A 21,756-nucleotide genomic window follows, 5' to 3' on the forward strand; every position below is an offset into this window, starting at 1 on the left:
CCTAGAGCTGAGAGACGCCTCCTCTTGAGGTGCTTGTGGTAAGGTGGTATTCCTCTGGAGTCGAAGCCAGGGACTAACCTCTCTTCTCGAGTTGATTTTTGGTTCACAGAGTTCTTTCGTGTTGCTACAGTGACCTCCGTATCCCTCTATCCTTAAAACAGTGTTCTTGGGCTTTCTCTGGATTGCCATCAAGGAAATCAAGGCTCCTTTCATGTGTGATGTGAAACACGGAATTGCTCTGCACGCAGTGCAGGGGAATCGGGCCTCATCTCGCAGTGAGGAGGAAGTCTCATGGTTTTTCTCGAGTTGCGGCGGGAACCTGGGGTATATTCTCGAGTTACGACGGGGATGGCCCTTCCACACACGTGTTTGTTCAGCGACGTCAGGACTCCTGCCTAGTTGCGAGGGACAACTCGGGATTCTCCTCGAGGCTTGGCAGGGCAATTGGGACGCCTCTCCAGCTGAGGCGGGAGACCAAAGGTCCCGTTCCACGTGCCACAGGAATCCTGGGACTCCTATCAAGTTTCACGAGGAGTCAGGCAACGTCTCCTTTGGAGGCACTGATCTCCGCGTACCTCTAGAGTTTTCAAAGGATGTGAGGCCTCCGGTCGCGATGAGGTGCGGAACTAGGTCTTTCTCTGTGGTCTCCAATGGGATTCAGATATCCTTTCGTCATGGGAGATGAAAGACAAGCCTGCATTCAAGTCACTGCAGGGATATCCGGCCTGATTTCGAGTCAGGGCATCGCGGTGTCCATTCCACTTGAGGCCGCAAACTCAGGGTCCCTCTCACATACCTAGAGCTGAGAGAAGCCTCCTCTTGAGGTGCTTGTGGTAAGGTGGTATTCCTCTGGAGTCGAAGCCAGGGACTAACCTCTCATCTCGAGTTGGTTTGTGGTCCCCGGAGGTCTTTTGTGTTGCGACAGTGACCTCAGGATCCCTGTAGCCTTGAAACAGTGTTCTTGGGTTTTCTCTGGAGTGCCATCAAGGAAATCAATGCTCGTGTCATGTGTGATATGCAACACGGAATTGCTCTGCACGCAGTGCAGGGGAATCGGGCCTCATCTCCCGGCGAGGGGTAAGTCTCATGGTTTTTCTCGAGTTGCGGCTGGAACCTGGGGTATGTTCTCGAGTTACGACGGGGATGGCCCTTCCACACACGTGTTTGTTCAGCGACGTCAGGACTCCTGCCTAGTTGCGAGGGACAAGTCGGGATTCTCCTCGAGGCTTGGCAGGGCAATTGGGACGCCTCTCCAGCTGAGGCGGGAGACCAAGGGTCCCTTTCCACGTGCCACAGGAGTCCTGGGACTCCTATCAAGATTCACGAGGAGTCAGGCATCGGATGCTTTGGAGGCACTGATCTCCACGTACCTCTGGAGTTTTCAAAGGATGTGAGGCCTCCGGTCGCCATGAGGTGGGGAACTAGGTCTTTCTCTGTGGTCTCCACAGGGGATTCAGACATCCTTTCGTCATGGGAGATGCAAGACGAGCCTGCATTCAAGTCACTGCAGGGATATCCGGCCTTATTTGGAGTCAAGGCATCGTGGTGTCCATTCCCCTTGAGGCTGCAAACTCAGGGTCCCTCTCACATACCTAGAGCTGAGAGAAGCCTTCTCTTGAGGTGCTTGTGGTAAGGTGGTGGTATTACTCTGGAGTCGAAGCCAGGGACTAAACTCTCATCTCGAGTTGATTTTTGGTCCACGGAGCTCTTTCGTGTTGCTCCAGTGACCTCAGGATCCCTCTAGCCTTGAAACAGTGTTCTTGGGGTTTCTCTGGAGTGCCATCAAGGAAATCAAGGCTCCTTTCATGTGGGATGTGCAACACGGAATTGCTCTGCATGCAGTGCAGGGGAATCGGGCCTCATCTCGCGGCGAGGGGGAAGTCTCATGGTTTTTCTCGAGTTGCGGCGGGAACCTGGGGTATATTCTCGAGTTACGACGGGGATGGCCCTTCCACCCACGTGTTTGTTCAGCGACGGCAGGACTCCTGCCTAGTTGCGAGGGACAACTCGGGATTCTCCTCGAGGCTTGGCAGGGCACTTGGGACGCCTCTCCAGCTGAGGCGGGAGACCAAGGGTCCCTTTCCACGTGCCACAGGAATCCTGGGACTCCTATCAAGTTTCACGAGGAGTCAGGCATCGTCTCCTTTGGAAGCACTGATCTCCGCGTACCTCTGGAGTTTTCAAAGGATGTGAGGCCTCCGATCACCATGAGTTGGGGAACTAGATCTTTCTCTGTGGTCTCCACAGGGGATTCAGACATCCTTTCATCTTGGGAGATGCAAGACGAGCCAGCATTCAAGTCACTGCAGGGATATCCGGCCTTATTTCGAGTCAGCGAATCGCGGTGTCCATTCCACTTGAGCCTGCAAACTCAGGGTCCCTCTCACATACCTAGAGCTGAGAGAAGCCTCCTCTTGAGGTGCTTGTGGTAAGGTGGTATTCCTCTGGAGTCGAAGCCAGGGACTAACCTCTCATCTCGAGTTGATTTTTGGTCCACGGAGCTTTTTCTTGTTACTACAGTGACTTCAGGATCCCTCTAGCGTTGAAACAGTGTTCTTTGGGTTTCTCTGGAGTGCCATCAAGGAAATCAAGGCTCCTTTCTTGTGTGATGTGCAACACGGAATTGCTCTGCACGCAGTGCAGGGGAATCGGGCCTCATCTCGCGGCGAGGGGGAAGTCTCATGGTTTTTCTCGAGTTGCGGCGGGAACCTGGGGTATATTCTCGAGTTACGACGGGGATGGCCCTTCCACACACGTGTTTGTTCAGCGACGTCAGGACTCCGGCCTAGTTGCGAGGGACAACTCGGGATTCTCCTCGAGGCTTGGCAGGGCAATTGGGACACCTCTCCAGTTGAGGCGGGAGACCAAGTGTCCCTTTCCACGTGCCACAGGAATCCTGGGACTCCTATCAAGTTTCACGAGGAGTCAGGCATTGTCTCCTTTGGAGGCACTGTTCTCCGTGTACCTCTGGAGTTTTCAAAGGATGTGAGGCCTCCCGTCACGATGAGGTGGGGAACTAGGTCTTTCTTTGTGGTCTCCACAGGGGATACAGACATCCTTTCTTCTTGGGAGATGCAAGACGAGCCTGCATTCAAGTCACTGCAGGGATATCCGGCCTTATTTCGAGTCAGGACATCGCGATGTCCATTCCACTTGAGGCCGCAAACTCAGGGTCCCTCTCACATACCTAGAGCTGAGAGAAGCCTCCTCTTGATGTGCTTGTGGTAAGGTGGTATTCCTCTGGAGTCGAAGCCAGGGACTAACCTCTCATCTCGAGTTGATTTTTGGTCCATGGAGCTCTTTCGTGAGGCTACAGTGACCTCAGGATCCCTCTAGCCTTGAAACAGTGTTCTTGGGGTTTCTCTGGAGTGCCATCAAGGAAATCAAGGCTCCTTTCATGTGTGATGTGCAACACGGAATTGCTCTGCACGCCGTGCAGGGGAATCGGGCCTCATCTCGCAGCGAGTTGGAAGTCTCATGGTTTTTCTCGAGTTGCGGCGGGAACCTGGGGTATATTCTCGAGTTACGATGGGGATGGCCCTTCGACCCACGTGTTTGTTCAGCGACGTCAGGACTCCTGCCTAGTTGCGAGGGACAACTCGGGATTCTCCTCAAGGCTTGGCAGGGCAATTGGGACGCCTCTCCAGCTGAGGCGGGAGACCAAGGGTCCCTTTCCACGTGCCACAGGAATCCTGGGACTTCTAACAAGTTTCACGAGGAGTCAGGCATCGTTTCCTTTGGAGGCACTGATCTTCACGTACCTCTGGAGTTTTCAAAGGATGTGAGGCCTGCGGTCGCGATGAGGTGGGAAACTAGGGCTTTCTCTGTGGTCTCCACAGGGGATTCAGACATCCTTTCATCTTGGGAGATGCAAGACGAGCCTGCATTCAAGTCACTGCAGGGATATCCGGCCTTATTTCGCGTCAGGGCATCGCAGTGTCCATTCCAATTGAGGCCGCAAGATCAGGGTCCCTCTCACATACCAAGAGCTGAGAGACGCCTCCTCTTGAGGTGCTGTGGTAAGGTGGTATTCCCCTGGAATCGACGCCAGGGACTAACCTCTCATCTCGAGTTGATTCTTGGTCCACGGAGCTCTTTCGTGTTGCTACAGTGACCTCAGGATCCCTCTAGCCTTGAAACAGTGTTCTTGGGGTTTCTCTGGAGTGCCATCAAGGAAATCAAGGATCCTTTCATGTGTGTTGTGCAACACGGAATTGCTCTGGAGGCAGTGCAGGGGAATCGGGCCTCATCTCGCGGCGAGGGGGAAGTCTCATGGTTTTTCTCGAGTTGCGGCGGGAACCTGGGGTATATTCTCGAGTTACGACGGGGATGGCCCTTCCATACACTTGTTTGTTCAGCGACTTCAGGACTCCTGCCTAGTTGTGAGCGACAACTCGGGATTTTCCTCGAGGCTTGGCAAAGCAATTGGGACGCCTCTCCAGCAGAGGCAGGAGACCAAGTGTCCCTTTCCACGTGCCACAGGAATCCTGGGACACCTATCACGTTTCACGAGGAGTCAGGCATCGTCTCCTTTGGAGGAACTGATCTCCGCATCCCTCTGGAGTTTTCAAAGGATGTGAGGCCTACGGTCGCGATGAGGTGGGGGACTTGGTCTTTCTCTGTGGTCTCCAAAGGGGATTCAGACATCCTTTGGTCTTGGGAAATGAAGGACGAGCCTGTATTCAAGTCACTGCAGGGATATCTGGCCTTATTTCGAGTCAGGGCATCGCGGTGTCCATTCCACTTGCGGCCGCAAACTCAGGGTCCCTCTCAAATACCTAGAGCTGAGAGACGCCTCCTCTTGAGGTGCTTGTGGTAAGGTGGTATTCCTCTGGAGTCGAAGCCAGGGACTAACCTCTCTTCTCGAGTTGATTTTTGGTTCACAGAGTTCTTTCGTGTTGCTACAGTGACCTCAGGATCCCTCTATCCTTAAAACAGTGTTCTTGGGGTTTCTCTGGATTGCCATCAAGGAAATCAAGGCTCCTTTCATGTGTGATGTGAAACACGGAATTACTCTGCACGCAGTGCAGGGGAATCGGGCCTCATCTCGCAGTGAGGAGGAAGTCTCATGGTTTTTCTCGAGTTGCGGCGGGAACCTGGGGTATATTCTCAAGTTACGACGGGGATCCCCTTCAACACACGTGTTTGTTCAGCGACGTCAGGACTCCTGCCTAGTTGCGAGGGACAATTCGGGATTCTCCTCGAGGCCTGGCAGGGCAATTGGGACGCCTCTCCAGCTGAGGCAGGAGACCAAGGGTCCCTTTCCATGTGCCACAGGAATCCTGGGACTCCTATCAAGTTTCACGAGGAGTCAGGCATCGTCTCCTTTGGAGGCACTGATCTCCGCGTACCTCTGGAATTTTCAAAGGATGTGAGGCCTCCGGTCGCGATGAGGTGGGGAACCAGGTCTTTCTCTGTGGTCTCCACAGGGGATTCAGACATCCTTTCGTCTTGGGAGATGCAAGACTAGCCTGCATTCAAGTCATTGCAGGGATATCCGGCCTTATTTCGGGTCAGGGCATCGCGGTGTCCATTCCACTTGAGGCCGCAAACTCAGGGTCCCTCTCACATACCTAGATCTGAGAGGAGCCTCCTCTTGAGGTGCTTGTGGTAAGGTGGTATTCCTCTGGAGTCGAAGCCAGGGACTAACCTCTCATCTTGAGTTGATTTTTGGCCCACGGAGCTCTTTAATGTTGCTACAGTGACATCAGGATTCCTCTAGCCTTGAAACAGTGTTCTTGGCCTTTCTCTGGAGTGCCATCAAGGAAATCAAGGCTCCTTTCATGTGTGTTGTGCAACACGGAATTGCTCTGCACGCAGTGCAGGGGAATCGGGCCTCATCTCGCGGCGAGGGGGAAGTCTCATGGTTTTTCTCGAGTTGCGGCGGGAACCTGGGGTATATTCTCGAGTTAAGACGGGGATGGCCCTTCCACACACGTGTTTGTTCAGCGACGTCAGGACTCCTGCCTAGTTGCGAGGGACAACTCGGAATTCTCCTCGAGGCTTGGCAGGGCAAATGGGACGCCTCTCCAGCTGAGGCGGGAGACCAAGGGTCCCTTTCCACGTGCCACAGGAATCCTGGGACTCCTATCAAGTTTCACGAGGAGTCAGGCATCGTCTCCTTTGGAGGCACTGATCTCTGCGTCCCTCTGGAGTTTTCAAAGAATGTGAGGCCTCCGGGCGCGATGAGGTTGGGAACTAGGTCTTTCTCTGTGGTCTCGACAGGGGATTCAGACATCCTTTCGTCTTGGGAGATGCAAGACGAGCCTGCATTCAAGTCACTGCAGGCATATCCGGCCTTATTTCGAATCAGAGCATAGCGGTGTCCATTCCACTTGAGGCCGCAAACTCAGGGTCCCTCTCACATACCTAGAGTTGAGAGAAGCCTCCTCTTGAGGTGCTTGTGGTAAGGTGGTATTCCTCTGGAGTCGAAGCCAGGGACTAACCTCTCATCTTGAGTTGATTTTTGGCCCACGGAGCTCTTTAATGTTGCTACAGTGACATCAGGATTCCTCTAGCCTTGAAACAGTGTTCTTGGCCTTTCTCTGGAGTGCCATCAAGGAAATCAAGGCTCCTTTCATGTGTGTTGTGCAACACGGAATTGCTCTGCACGCAGTGCAGGGGAATCGGGCCTCATCTCGCGGCGAGGGGGAAGTCTCATGGTTTTTCTCGAGTTGCGGCGGGAACCTGGGGTATATTCTCGAGTTACAACGGGGATGGCCCTTCCACCCACGTGTTTGTTCAGCGACGTCAGGACTCCTGCCTAGTTGCGAGGGACAACTCAGGATTCTCCTCGAGGCGTGGCAGGGCAATTGGGACGCCTCTCCAGCTGAGGCGGGAGACCAAGGGTCCCTTTCCACGTGCCACAGGAATCCTGGGACTCCTATCAAGTTTGACGAGGAGTCAGGCATCGGCTCCTTTGGAGGCACTGATCTCCGCGTACGTCTAGAGTTTTCAAAGGATTTGAGGCATCCGGTCGCAATGAGGTGGGGAACTAGGTCTTTCTCTGTGGTCTCCAATGGGATTCAGATATCCTTTCGTCATGGGAGATGAAAGACAAGCCTGCATTCAAGTCACTGCAGGGATATCCGGCCTGATTTCAAGTCAGGGCATCGCGGTGTCCATTCCACTGAGGCCGCAAACTCAGGGTCCCTCTCACATAGCTAGAGCTGAGAGAAGCCTCCTCTTGAGGTGCTTGTGGTAAGGTGGTATTCCTCTGGAGTCGAAGCCAGGGACTAACCTCTCATCTCGAGTTGGTTTGTGGTCCCCGGAGATCTTTCGTGTTGCTACAGTGACCTCAGGATCCCTCTAGCCTTGAAACAGTGTTCTTGGGGTTTCTCTGGAGTGCCATCAAGGAAATCAAGGCTCCTTTCATGTGTGATGTGCAACACGGAATTGCTCTGCACGCAGTGCAGGGGAATCGGGCCTCATCTCGCGGCGAGGGGGAAGTCTCATGGTTTTTCTCGAGTTGCGGCGGGAACCTGGGGTATATTCTCGAGTTACGACAGGAATGGCTCTTCCAACCACGTGTTTGTTCAGCGACGTCAGGACTCCTGCCTATTTGCGAGGGACAACTCGGGATTCTCCTCGAGGCGTGGCAGGGCAATTGGGACGCCTCTCCAACTGAGGCGGGAGAGCAAGGGTCCCTTTCCACGTGCCACAGGAATCCGGGGACTCCTATCAAGTTTGACGAGGAGTCAGGCATCGGCTCCTTTGGAGGCACTGACCTCCGCATACATCTGGAGTTTTCAAAGGATGTGAGGCCTCCGATCGCGATGAGGTGGGGAACTAGGTTTTTCTCTGTGGTCTCCACAGGGCATTCAGACATCCTTTCGTCTTGGGAGATGTAAGACGAGCCTGCATTCAAGTCACTGCCGGGATATCCGGCCTTATTTCGAGTCAAGGTATCGCGGTGTCCATTCCACTTGAGGCCGCAAACTCAGGGTCCCTCTCACATACCTAGAGCTGAGAGAAGCCTTCTCTTGAGGTGCTTCTGGTAAGGTGGTATTCCTCTGGAGTCGAAGCCAGGGACTAACCTCTCATCTCGAGTTGATTTTTGGTCCACGGAGCTCTTTCGTGTTGCTACAATGACCTCAGGATCCCTGTAGCCTTGAAACAGTGTTCTTGGGGATTCTCTGGAGTGCAATCACGGAAATCAAGTCTCCTTTCATGTGTGATGTGCAACACGGAATTGCTCTGCACGCAGTGCAGGGGAATCGAGCCTCATCTCGGGGCGAGGGGGAAGTCTCATTGTTTTTCTCGAGTTGCGGCGGGAACCTGGGGTATATTCTCGAGTTACGACGGGGATGGCCCTTCCACACACGTGTTTGTTCAGCGACGTCAGGACTCCTGCCTAGTTGCGAGGGACAACTCGGGATTCTCCTCGAGGCTTGGCAGGGCAATTGGGACGCCTCTCCAGCTGAGGCGGGAGACCAAGTGTCCCTTTCCACGTGCCAAAGGAATCCTGGGACTCCTATCAAGTTTCACGAGGAGTCAGGCATCGTCTCCTTTGGAGGCACTGATCTCCGCGTCCCTCTGGAGTTTTCAAAGGATGTGAGGCCTCCGGTCGCGATGAGGTGGGGGACTAGGTCTTTCTCTGTGGTCTCCACAGGGGATTCAGACATCCTTTCGTCTTGGGAGATGCAAGACGAGCCTGTATTCAAGTCACTGCAGGGATATCCGGCCTGATTTCGAGTCAGGGCATCGCGGTGTCCATTCCACTTGAGGCCGCAATCTCAGGGTCCCTCTCACATACCTAGAGCTGAGAGAAGCCTCCTCTTGAGGTGCTTGTGGTAAGGTGGTATTCCTCTGGAGTCGAAGCCAGGGACTAACCTCTCATCTCGAGTTGATTTTTGGTCCACGGAGCTCTTTCGTGTTGCTACAGTGACCTCAGGATCCCTCTAAACTTGAAACAGTGTTCTTGGGGTTTCTCTCGAGTGCCATCAAGGAAATCAAGGCTCCTTTCATGTGTGATGTGCAACACGGAATTGCTCTGCACGCAGTGCAGGGGAATCGGGCCTCATCTCGGGGCGAGGGGGAAGTCTCATGGTTTTTCTCGAGTTGCGGCGGGAACCTGGGGTATATTCTCGAGTTACGACGGGGATGGCCCTTCCATTCACGTGTCTGTTCAGCGACTTCAGGACTCCTGCCTAGTTGCGAGGGACAACTCGGGATTTTCCTCAAGGCTTGGCAAAGCAATTGGGACGCCTCTCCAGCTGAGGCAGGAGACCAAGTGTCCCTTTCCACATGCCACAGGAATCCTGGGACACCTATCACGTTTCACGAGGAGTCAGGCATCGTCTCCTTTGGAGGCACTGATCTCCGCATCCCTCTGGAGTTTTCAAAGGATGTGAGGCCTCCGGTCGCGATGAGGTGGGGGACTTGGTCTTTCTCTGTGGTCTCCAAAGGGGATTCAGACATCCTTTTGTCTTGGGAAATGAAGGACGAGCCTGCATTCAAGTCACTGCAGGGATATCCGGCCTTATTTCGAGTCAGGGCATCGCGTTGTACATTCCACTTGCGGCCGCAAACTCAGGGTCCCTCTCACATACCTAGAGCTGAGAGACGCCTCCTCTTGAGGTGCTTGTGGTAAGGTGGTATTCCTCTGGAGTCGAAGCCAGGGACTAACCTCTCTTCTCGAGTTGATTTTTGGTTCACAGAGTTCTTTCGTGTTACTACAGTGACCTCCGTATCCCTCTATCCTTAAAACAGTGTTCTTGGGCTTTCTCTGGATTGCCATCAAGGAAATCAAGGCTCCTTTCATGTGTGATGTGAAACACGGAATTGCTCTGCACGCAGTGCAGGGGAATCGGGCCTCATCTCGCAGTGAGGAGGAAGTCTCATGGTTTTTCTCGAGTTGCGGCGGGAACCTGGGGTATATTCTCGAGTTACGACGGGGATGGCCCTTCCACACACGTGTTTGTTCAGCGACGTCAGGACTCCTGCCTAGTTGCGAAGGACAACTCGGGATTCTCCTCGAGGCTTGGCAGGGCAATTGGGACGCCTCTCCAGCTGAGGCGGGAGACCAAGGGTCCCGTTCCACGTGCCACAGGAATCCTGGGACTCCTATCAAGTTTCACGAGGAGTCAGGCAACGTCTCCTTTGGAGGCACTGATCTCCGCGTACCTCTAGAGTTTTCAAAGGATGTGAGGCCTCCGGTCGCGATGAGGTGCGGAACTAGGTCTTTCTCTGTGGTCTCCAATGGGATTCAGATATCCTTTCGTCATGGGAGATGAAAGACAAGCCTGCATTCAAGTCACTGCAGGGATATCCGGCCTGATTTCGAGTCAGGGCATCGCGGTGTCCATTCCACTTGAGGCCGCAAACTCAGGGTCCCTCTCACATACCTAGAGCTGAGAGAAGCCTCCTCTTGAGGTGCTTGTGGTAAGGTGGTATTCCTCTGGAGTCGAAGCCAGGGACTAACCTCTCATCTCGAGTTGGTTTGTGGTCCCCGGAGGTCTTTTGTGTTGCGACAGTGACCTCAGGATCCCTGTAGCCTTGAAACAGTGTTCTTGGGGTTTCTCTGGAGTGCCATCAAGGAAATCAAGGCTCCTTTCATGTGTGATGTGCAACACGGAATTGCTCTGCACGCAGTGCAGGGGAATCGGGCCTCATCTCGCGGCGAGGGGGAAGTCTCATGGTTTTTCTCGAGTTGCGGCGGGAACCTGGGGTATATTCTCGAGTTACGATGGGGATGGCCCTTCCACACACGTGTTTGTTCAGCGACGTCAGAACTCCTGCCTAGTTTGAGGGACAACTCGGGATTTTCCTCAAGGCTTGGCAAAGCAATTGGGACGCCTCTCCAGCTGAGGCGGGAGACCAAGGGTCCCTTTCCACGTGCCACAGGAATCCTGGGACACCTATCACGTTTCACGAGGAGTCAGGCATCGTCTCCTTTGGAGGCACTGATCTCCGCGTCCCTCTGGAGTTTTCCAAGGATGTGAGGCCTCCGGTCGCGATGAGGTGGGGAACTAGGTCTTTCTCTGTGGTCTCCACAGGGGATTCCGACATCCTTTCGTCTTGGGAGATGCAAGACGAGCATGCATTCAAGTCACTGCAGGGATATCCGGCTTTATTTCGAGTCAGGGCATCGCGGTGTCCATTCCACTTGAGGCCGTAAACTCAGGGTCCCTCTCACATACCTAGAGCTGAGAGAAGCCTCCTCTTGAGGAGCTTGTGGTAAGGTGGTATTCCTCTGGAGTCGAAGCCAGGGACTAACCTCTCATCTCGAGTTGATTTTTGGTCCATGGAGCTCTTTCGTGAGGCTACAGTGACCTCAGGATCCCTCTAGCCTTGAAACAGTGTTCTTGGCGTTTCTCTGGAGTGCCATCAAGGAAATCAAGGCTCCTTTCATGTGTGATGTGCAACACGGAATTGCTCTGCACGCCGTGCAGGGGAATCGGGCCTCATCTCGCAGCGAGTTGGAAGTCTCATGGTTTTTCTCGAGTTGCGGCGGGAACCTGGGGTATATTCTCGAGTTACGATGGGGATGGCCCTTCGACCCACGTGTTTGTTCAGCGACGTCAGGACTCCTGCCTAGTTGCGAGGGACAACTCGGGATTCTCCTCGAGGCTTGGCAGGGCAATTGGGACGCCTCTCCAGCTGAGGCGGGAGACCAAGGGTCCCTTTCCACGTGCCACAGGAATCCTGGGACTTCTAACAAGTTTCACGAGGAGTCAGGCATCGTCTCCTTTGGAGGCACTGATCTTCACGTACCTCTGGAGTTTTCAAAGGATGTGAGGCCTGCGGTCGCGATGAGGTGGGAAACTAGGTCTTTCTCTGTGGTCTCCACAGGGGATTCAGACATCCTTTCATCTTGGGAGATGCAAGACGAGCCTGCATTCAAGTCACTGCAGGGATATCCGGCCTTATTTCGCGTCAGGGCATCGCAGTGTCCATTCCAATTGAGGCCGCAAGATCAGGGTCCCTCTCACATACCAAGAGCTGAGAGAAGCCTCCTCTTGAGGTGCTTTTGGTAAGGTGCTATTCCTCTGGAGTCGAAGCCAGGGACTAACCTCTCATCTCGAGTTGATTTTTGGTCCACAGAGCTCTTTCTTGTGGCGACAGTGACCTCAGGATCCCTCTAGCCTTGAAACAGTGATCTTGGGGTTTCTCTGGAGTGCCGTCAAGGAAATCAAGGCTCCTTTCATGTGTGATGTGCAACACGGAATTGCTCTGCACGCAGTGCAGGGGAATCGGGCCTCATCTCGCGGCGAGGGGGAAGTCTCATGGTTTTTCTCGAGTTGCGGCTGGAACCTGGGGTATATTCTCGAGTTACGACGGGGATGGCCCTTCCACACAGGTGTTTGTTCAGTGACGTCAGGGCTCCTGCCTAGTTGCGAGGGACAACTCGGGATTCTCCTCGAGGCTTGGCAGGGCAATTGGGACGCCTCTCAAGCTGAGGCGGGAGACCAAGGGTCCCTTTCCACGTGCCACAGGAATCCTGGGACTCCTATCAAGTTTCACGAGGAGTCAGGCATCTTCTCCTTTGGAGGCACTGATCTCTGCGTACCTCTGGAGTTTTCAAAGGATGTGAGGCCTCCGGTCGCGATGAGGTGGGGAACTAGGTCTTTCTCTGTGGTCTCCACAGGGGATTCAGACATCCTTTCGTCTTGGGAGATGCAAGACGAGCCTGCATTCAAGTCACTGCAGGGATATCCGGCCTTGTTTCGAGTCAAGGAATCGCGGTGTCCATTCCACTTGAGGCCGCAAACTCAGGGTCCCTATCACATACCTAGAGCTGAGAGAAGCCTCCTCTTGAGGTGCTTGTGGTAAGGTGGTATTCCTCTGGAGTCGAAGACAGGGACTAACCTCTCATCTCGAGTTGATTTTTGGTCCACGGAGCTTTATCGTGTTACTACAGTGACCTCAGGATCCCTCTAGCGTTGAAACAGTGTTCTTGGGGTTTCTCTGGAGTGCCGTCAAGGAAATCAAGGCTCCTATCATGTGAGATGTGCAACACGGAATTGCTCTGCACGCAGTGCAGGGGAATCGGGCCTCATCTCGCGGCGAGGGGGAAGTCTCATGGTTTTTCTCGAGTTGCGGCGGGAACCTGGGGTATATTCTCGAGTTACGACGGGGATGGCCCTTCCACACACGTGTTTGTTCAGCGACGTCAGGACTCCGGCCTAGTTGCGAGGGACAACTCGGGATTCTCCTCGAGGCTTGGCAGGGCAATTGGGACACCTCTCCAGTTGAGGCGGGAGACCAAGGGTCCCTTTCCACGTGCCACAGGAATCCTGAGACTCCTATCAAGCTTCACGAGGAGTCAGGCATCGTCTCCTTTGGAGGCACTATTCTCCGTGTACCTCTGGAGTTTTCAAAGAATGTGAGGCCTCCGGTCGCGATGAGGTGGGGAACTAGGTCTTTCTTTGTGGTCTCCACAGGGGATACAGACATCCTTTCTTCTTGGGAGATGCAAGACGAGCCTGCATTCAAGTCACTGCAGGGATATTCGGCCTTATTTCGAGTCAGGACATCGCGATGTCCATTCCACTTGAGGCCGCAAACTCAGGGTCCCTCTCACATACCTAGAGCTGAGAGAAGCCTCCTCCTGAGGTGCTTGTGGTAAGGTGGTTTTCCTCTGGAGTCGAAGCCAGGGACTAACCTCTCATCTCGAGTTGATTTTTGGTCCATGGAGCTCTTTCGTGAGGCTACAGTGACCTCAGGATCCCTCTAGCCTTGAAACAGTGTTCTTGGGGTTTCTCTGGAGTGCCATCAAGGAAATCAAGGCTCCTTTCATGTGGGATGTGCAACACGGAATTGCTCTGCATGCAGTGCAGGGGAATCGGGCCTCATCTCGCGGCGAGGGGGAAGTCTCATGGTTTTTCTCGAGTTGCGGCGGGAACCTGGGGTATATTCTCGAGTTACTACGGGGATGGCCCTTCCACCCACGTGTTTGTTCAGCGACGTCAGGACTCCTGCCTAGTTGCGAGGGACAACTCGGGATTCTCCTCGAGGCTTGGCAGGGCAATTGGGACGCCTCTCCAGCTGAGGCGGGAGACCAAGGGTCCCTTTCCACGTGCCACAGGAATCCTGGGACTCCTATCAAGTTTCACGAGGAGTCAGGCATCGTCTCCTTTGGAGTCACTGTTCTCCGTGTAGCTCTGGAGTTTTCAAAGATTGTGAGGCCTCGGGTCGCGATGAGGTTGGGAACTAGGTCTTTCTCTGTAGTCTCCACAGGGGATTCAGACATCCTTTCGTCATGGCAGATGCAAGACGAGCCTGCATTCAAGTCACTGCAGGGATATCCGGCCTTATTTCGAGTCAGGGCATCGCGGTGTCCATTCCACTTGAGGCCGCAAACTCAGGGTCCCTCTCACATACCTAGAGCTGAGAGAAGCCTCCTCTTGAGGTGCTTGTAGTAAGGTGGTATTCCTCTGGAGTCGAAGCCAGGGACTAACCTCTCATCTCGAGTTGATTTTTGGTCCACGGAGCTCTTTCGTGTGGCTACAGTGACCTCAGGATCCCTCTAGCCTTGAAACAGTGTTCTTGGGGTTTCTCTGGAGTGCCATCAAGGAAATCAAGCCTCCTTTCCTGCGTGATGTGCAACACGGAATTGCTCTGCATGCAGTGCAGGGAAATCGGGCCTCATCTCGCGGCAAGGGGGAAGTCTCATGGTTTTTCTCGAGTTGCGGCGGGTACCTGGGGTATATACTCGAGTTACGACGGGGATGGCCCTTCCACCCACGTGTTTGTTCAGCGACATCAGGTCTCCTGCCTAGTTGCGAGGGACAACTCGGGATTCTCCTCGAGGCTTGGCAGGGCAATTGGTGAGAGGGTAACAGGCAGGAAGGCCAGGGGTCTCCAAATGGAGGAAAGAGGCTGTAAGTGCCAGACATTTTTATCTCTCTTAAATGGCAAGAAGAAACAAACCAGCGATCTGTTTTTCCTTCTCTATACAAATTAAAAGGAGGTTTCTCTTAACATTCTGGTCTCACCTAAAGCTAACCACTCTCAAACTTTGAGTTAACCAATACATGCCTTTTTCGTATGGAAATGTGGTCTTAAGCTATGTTAATGAACCCCAGACTCAATCTTCAAGTTGGTTCCGCTAAATGGCCTAACTTACTTCCTCAGGTATTGTTCTCCTAATCTATGTAAACGGAACTATTTGTTGGTATTCTGCCCTTCTAAAAGATTCAAGTCAATCGTTTTATGGCCTGGGATGAATTATCTGATGCCATTCTAAATTTTATGACATTCCTTTCATTTCATTAACAAACTGTGAGTGACTATATAACATACAGCTAAAGACTAGGAGGGGGGTACTCTTTTGCCCCCTTCTGATGCCTATGTCAGAAGCTTTCTCTATACTTTAATAAAACTTTATTACACAAAAGCTCTGAGCGATCCAGCCTCGTCTCTGGCCCTGGATTGAATTCGTCTCCTCCGGAGGCCAAGAATCCCGCGTCTTATCGTTCAGCAACAACCTTTCATTGGGACGCCTCTCCAGCTGAGGCGGGAGACCAAGGTTCCCTTTCCACGTGCCACAGGAATCCTGGGACTCCTATCAAGTTTGACTAGGAGTCAGGCATTGTCTACTTTGGAGGCACTGATCTCCGCGTACCTCTGGAGATTTCAAAGGATGTGAGGCGTCCGGTCGCGATGAGGTGGGGAACTAGGTCTTTCTCTGTGGTCTCCACAGGGGATTCGGACATCCTTTCATCATGGGAGATGCAAGACGAGCCTGCATTCAAGTCACTGCATGGATATCCGGCCTTATTTTGCGTCAGGGCATCGCAGTGTCCATTCCACTTGAGGCCGCAAAATCAGGGTCCCTCTCACATACCTAGAGCTGAGAGAAGCCTCCTCTTGAGGTGCTTGTGGTAAGGTGGTATTCCTCTGGAGTCGAAGCCAAGGACTAACCTCTCATTTCGAGTTGATTTTTGGTCCACGGAGCTCTTCCGTGTTGCTACAGTGACCTCAGGATCCCCCTAGCCTTGAAACAGTATTCTTGGGGTTTCTCTGGAGTGCCATCAAGGAAATCAAGGCTCCTTTCATGTGTGATGTGCAACACGGAATTGCTCTGCATGCACTGCAGGGGAATCGGGCCTCATCTCGCGGCGAGGGGGAAGTCTCATGGTTTTTCTCGAGTTGCGGCGGGAACCTGGGGTATATTCTCGAGTTACGACGGGGATGGCCCTTCCACACACGTGTTTGTTCAGCGACGTCAGGACTCCTGCCTAGTTGCGAGGGACAACTCGGGATTCTCCTCGAGGCTTGGCAGGGCAATTGGGACGCCTCTCCAGCTGAGGCGGGAGACCAAGAGTCCCTTTCCACGTGCCACAGGAATCCTGGGACTCCTATCAAGTTTCACGAGGAGTCAGGCATCGTCTCCTTTGGAGGCACTGATATCCGCGTACCTCTGGAGTTTTCAAAGGATGTGAGGCCTCCGGTCGCGATGAGGTTGGGAACTAGGTCTTTTTCTGTGGTCTCCACAGGGATTCAGACATCCTTTCATCTTGGGAGATGCAAGACGAGCCTGCATTCAAGTCACTGCAGGGATATCCGGCCTTATTTCGCGTCAGGGCATCGCGGTGTCCATTCCACTTGAGGCCGCAAACTCAGGGTCCCTCTCACATACCTAGAGCTGAGAGAAGCCTCCTCTTGAGGTGCTTGTGGTAAGGTGGTATTCCTCTGGAGTTGAAGCCAGGGACTAACCTCTCATCTTGAGTTGATTTTTGGTCCACGGAGCTCTTTCGTGTTGCTATAGTGACCTCAGGATCCCTCTAGCCTTGAAACAGTGTTCTTGGGGTTTCTCTGGAGTGCCATCAAGGAAATCAAGGCTCCTTTCATGTGTGATGTGCAACACGGAATTGCTCTGCACACAGAGCAGGGGAATCGGGCCTCATCTCGCGGCGAGGGGGAAGTCTCATGGTTTTTCTCGAGTTGCGGCGGGAACCTGGGGTATATTCTCGAGTTACGACGGGGATGGCCCTTCCATTCACGTGTCTGTTCAGCGACTTCAGGACTCCTGCCTAGTTGCGAGGGACAACTCGGGATTTTCCTCAAGGCTTGGCAAAGCAATTGGGACGCCTCTCCAGCTGAGGCAGGAGACCAAGTGTCCCTTTCCACATGCCACAGGAATCCTGGGACACCTATCACGTTTCACGAGGAGTCAGGCATCGTCTCCTTTGGAGGCACTGATCTCCGCATCCCTCTGGAGTTTTCAAAGGATGTGAGGCCTCCGGTCGCGATGAGGTGGGGGACTTGGTCTTTCTCTGTGGTCTCCAAAGGGGATTCAGACATCCTTTTGTCTTGGGAAATGAAGGACGAGCCTGCATTCAAGTCACTGCAGGGATATCCGGCCTTATTTCGAGTCAGGGCATCGCGTTGTACATTCCACTTGCGGCCGCAAACTCAGGGTCCCTCTCACATACCTAGAGCTGAGAGACGCCTCCTCTTGAGGTGCTTGTGGTAAGGTGGTATTCCTCTGGAGTCGAAGCCAGGGACTAACCTCTCTTCTCGAGTTGATTTTTGGTTCACAGAGTTCTTTCGTGTTGCTACAGTGACCTCCGTATCCCTCTATCCTTAAAACAGTGTTCTTGGGCTTTCTCTGGATTGCCATCAAGGAAATCAAGGCTCCTTTCATGTGTGATGTGAAACACGGAATTGCTCTGCACGCAGTGCAGGGGAATCGGGCCTCATCTCGCAGTGAGGAGGAAGTCTCATGGTTTTTCTCGAGTTGCGGCGGGAACCTGGGGTATATTCTCGAGTTACGACGGGGATGGCCCTTCCACACACGTGTTTGTTCAGCGACGTCAGGACTCCTGCCTAGTTGCGAGGGACAACTCGGGATTCTCCTCGAGGCTTGGCAGGGCAATTGGGACGCCTCTCCAGCTGAGGCGGGAGACCAAAGGTCCCGTTCCACGTGCCACAGGAATCCTGGGACTCCTATCAAGTTTCACGAGGAGTCAGGCAACGTCTCCTTTGGAGGCACTGATCTCCGCGTACCTCTAGAGTTTTCAAAGGATGTGAGGCCTCCGGTCGCGATGAGGTGCGGAACTAGGTCTTTCTCTGTGGTCTCCAATGGGATTCAGATATCCTTTCGTCATGGGAGATGAAAGACAAGCCTGCATTCAAGTCACTGCAGGGATATCCGGCCTGATTTCGAGTCAGGGCATCGCGGTGTCCATTCCACTTGAGGCCGCAAACTCAGGGTCCCTCTCACATACCTAGAGCTGAGAGAAGCCTCCTCTTGAGGTGCTTGTGGTAAGGTGGTATTCCTCTGGAGTCGAAGCCAGGGACTAACCTCTCATCTCGAGTTGGTTTGTGGTCCCCGGAGGTCTTTTGTGTTGCGACAGTGACCTCAGGATCCCTGTAGCCTTGAAACAGTGTTCTTGGGTTTTCTCTGGAGTGCCATCAAGGAAATCAATGCTCGTGTCATGTGTGATATGCAACACGGAATTGCTCTGCACGCAGTGCAGGGGAATCGGGCCTCATCTCCCGGCGAGGGGTAAGTCTCATGGTTTTTCTCGAGTTGCGGCTGGAACCTGGGGTATGTTCTCGAGTTACGACGGGGATGGCCCTTCCACACACGTGTTTGTTCAGCGACGTCAGGACTCCTGCCTAGTTGCGAGGGACAAGTCGGGATTCTCCTCGAGGCTTGGCAGGGCAATTGGGACGCCTCTCCAGCTGAGGCGGGAGACCAAGGGTCCCTTTCCACGTGCCACAGGAGTCCTGGGACTCCTATCAAGATTCACGAGGAGTCAGGCATCGGATGCTTTGGAGGCACTGATCTCCACGTACCTCTGGAGTTTTCAAAGGATGTGAGGCCTCCGGTCGCCATGAGGTGGGGAACTAGGTCTTTCTCTGTGGTCTCCACAGGGGATTCAGACATCCTTTCGTCATGGGAGATGCAAGACGAGCCTGCATTCAAGTCACTGCAGGGATATCCGGCCTTATTTGGAGTCAAGGCATCGTGGTGTCCATTCCCCTTGAGGCTGCAAACTCAGGGTCCCTCTCACATACCTAGAGCTGAGAGAAGCCTTCTCTTGAGGTGCTTGTGGTAAGGTGGTGGTATTCCTCTGGAGTCGAAGCCAGGGACTAAACTCTCATCTCGAGTTGATTTTTGGTCCACGGAGCTCTTTCGTGTTGCTCCAGTGACCTCAGGATCCCTCTAGCCTTGAAACAGTGTTCTTGGGGTTTCTCTGGAGTGCCATCAAGGAAATCAAGGCTCCTTTCATGTGGGATGTGCAACACGGAATTGCTCTGCATGCAGTGCAGGGGAATCGGGCCTCATCTCGCGGCGAGGGGGAAGTCTCATGGTTTTTCTCGAGTTGCGGTGGGAACCTGGGGTATATTCTCGAGTTACGACGGGGATGGCCCTTCCACCCACGTGTTTGTTCAGCGACGGCAGGACTCCTGCCTAGTTGCGAGGGACAACTCGGGATTCTCCTCGAGGCTTGGCAGGGCACTTGGGACGCCTCTCCAGCTGAGGCGGGAGACCAAGGGTCCCTTTCCACGTGCCACAGGAATCCTGGGACTCCTATCAAGTTTCACGAGGAGTCAGGCATCGTCTCCTTTGGAAGCACTGATCTCCGCGTACCTCTGGAGTTTTCAAAGGATGTGAGGCCTCCGATCACCATGAGTTGGGGAACTAGATCTTTCTCTGTGGTCTCCACAGGGGATTCAGACATCCTTTCATCTTGGGAGATGCAAGACGAGCCAGCATTCAAGTCACTGCAGGGATATCCGGCCTTATTTCGAGTCAGCGAATCGCGGTGTCCATTCCACTTGAGCCTGCAAACTCAGGGTCCCTCTCACATACCTAGAGCTGAGAGAAGCCTCCTCTTGAGGTGCTTGTGGTAAGGTGGTATTCCTCTGGAGTCGAAGCCAGGGACTAACCTCTCATCTCGAGTTGATTTTTGGTCCACGGAGCTTTTTCTTGTTACTACAGTGACTTCAGGATCCCTCTAGCGTTGAAACAGTGTTCTTTGGGTTTCTCTGGAGTGCCATCAAGGAAATCAAGGCTCCTTTCTTGTGTGATGTGCAACACGGAATTGCTCTGCACGCAGTGCAGGGGAATCGGGCCTCATCTCGCGGCGAGGGGGAAGTCTCATGGTTTTTCTCGAGTTGCGGCGGGAACCTGGGGTATATTCTCGAGTTACGACGGGGATGGCCCTTCCACACACGTGTTTGTTCAGCGACGTCAGGACTCCGGCCTAGTTGCGAGGGACAACTCGGGATTCTCCTCGAGGCTTGGCAGGGCAATTGGGACACCTCTCCAGTTGAGGCGGGAGACCAAGTGTCCCTTTCCACGTGCCACAGGAATCCTGGGACTCCTATCAAGTTTCACGAGGAGTCAGGCATTGTCTCCTTTGGAGGCACTGTTCTCCGTGTACCTCTGGAGTTTTCAAAGGATGTGAGGCCTCCCGTCACGATGAGGTGGGGAACTAGGTCTTTCTTTGTGGTCTCCACAGGGGATACAGACATCCTTTCTTCTTGGGAGATGCAAGACGAGCCTGCATTCAAGTCACTGCAGGGATATCCGGCCTTATTTCGAGTCAGGACATCGCGATGTCCATTCCACTTGAGGCCGCAAACTCAGGGTCCCTCTCACATACCTAGAGCTGAGAGAAGCCTCCTCTTGATGTGCTTGTGGTAAGGTGGTATTCCTCTGGAGTCGAAGCCAGGGACTAACCTCTCATCTCGAGTTGATTTTTGGTCCATGGAGCTCTTTCGTGAGGCTACAGTGACCTCAGGATCCCTCTAGCCTTGAAACAGTGTTCTTGGGGTTTCTCTGGAGTGCCATCAAGGAAATCAAGGCTCCTTTCATGTGTGATGTGCAACACGGAATTGCTCTGCACGCCGTGCAGGGGAATCGGGCCTCATCTCGCAGCGAGTTGGAAGTCTCATGGTTTTTCTCGAGTTGCGGCGGGAACCTGGGGTATATTCTCGAGTTACGATGGGGATGGCCCTTCGACCCACGTGTTTGTTCAGCGACGTCAGGACTCCTGCCTAGTTGCGAGGGACAACTCGGGATTCTCCTCAAGGCTTGGCAGGGCAATTGGGACGCCTCTCCAGCTGAGGCGGGAGACCAAGGGTCCCTTTCCACGTGCCACAGGAATCCTGGGACTTCTAACAAGTTTCACGAGGAGTCAGGCATCGTTTCCTTTGGAGGCACTGATCTTCACGTACCTCTGGAGTTTTCAAAGGATGTGAGGCCTGCGGTCGCGATGAGGTGGGAAACTAGGTCTTTCTCTGTGGTCTCCACAGGGGATTCAGACATCCTTTCATCTTGGGAGATGCAAGACGAGCCTGCATTCAAGTCACTGCAGGGATATCCGGCCTGATTTCGCGTCAGGGCATCGCAGTGTCCATTCCAATTGAGGCCGCAAGATCAGGGTCCCTCTCACATACCAAGAGCTGAGAGACGCCTCCTCTTGAGGTGCTGTGGTAAGGTGGTATTCCCCTGGAATCGACGCCAGGGACTAACCTCTCATCTCGAGTTGATTCTTGGTCCACGGAGCTCTTTCGTGTTGCTACAGTGACCTCAGGATCCCTCTAGCCTTGAAACAGTGTTCTTGGGGTTTCTCTGGAGTGCCATCAAGGAAATCAAGGATCCTTTCATGTGTGTTGTGCAACACGGAATTGCTCTGGAGGCAGTGCAGGGGAATCGGGCCTCATCTCGCGGCGAGGGGGAAGTCTCATGGTTTTTCTCGAGTTGCGGCGGGAACCTGGGGTATATTCTCGAGTTACGACGGGGATGGCCCTTCCATACACTTGTTTGTTCAGCGACTTCAGGACTCCTGC

The sequence above is a fragment of the Cervus elaphus genome, chromosome 10, assembly GCF_910594005.1.
Source record: "Cervus elaphus chromosome 10, mCerEla1.1, whole genome shotgun sequence".
NCBI classification, from domain to species: domain Eukaryota; kingdom Metazoa; phylum Chordata; class Mammalia; order Artiodactyla; family Cervidae; genus Cervus; species Cervus elaphus.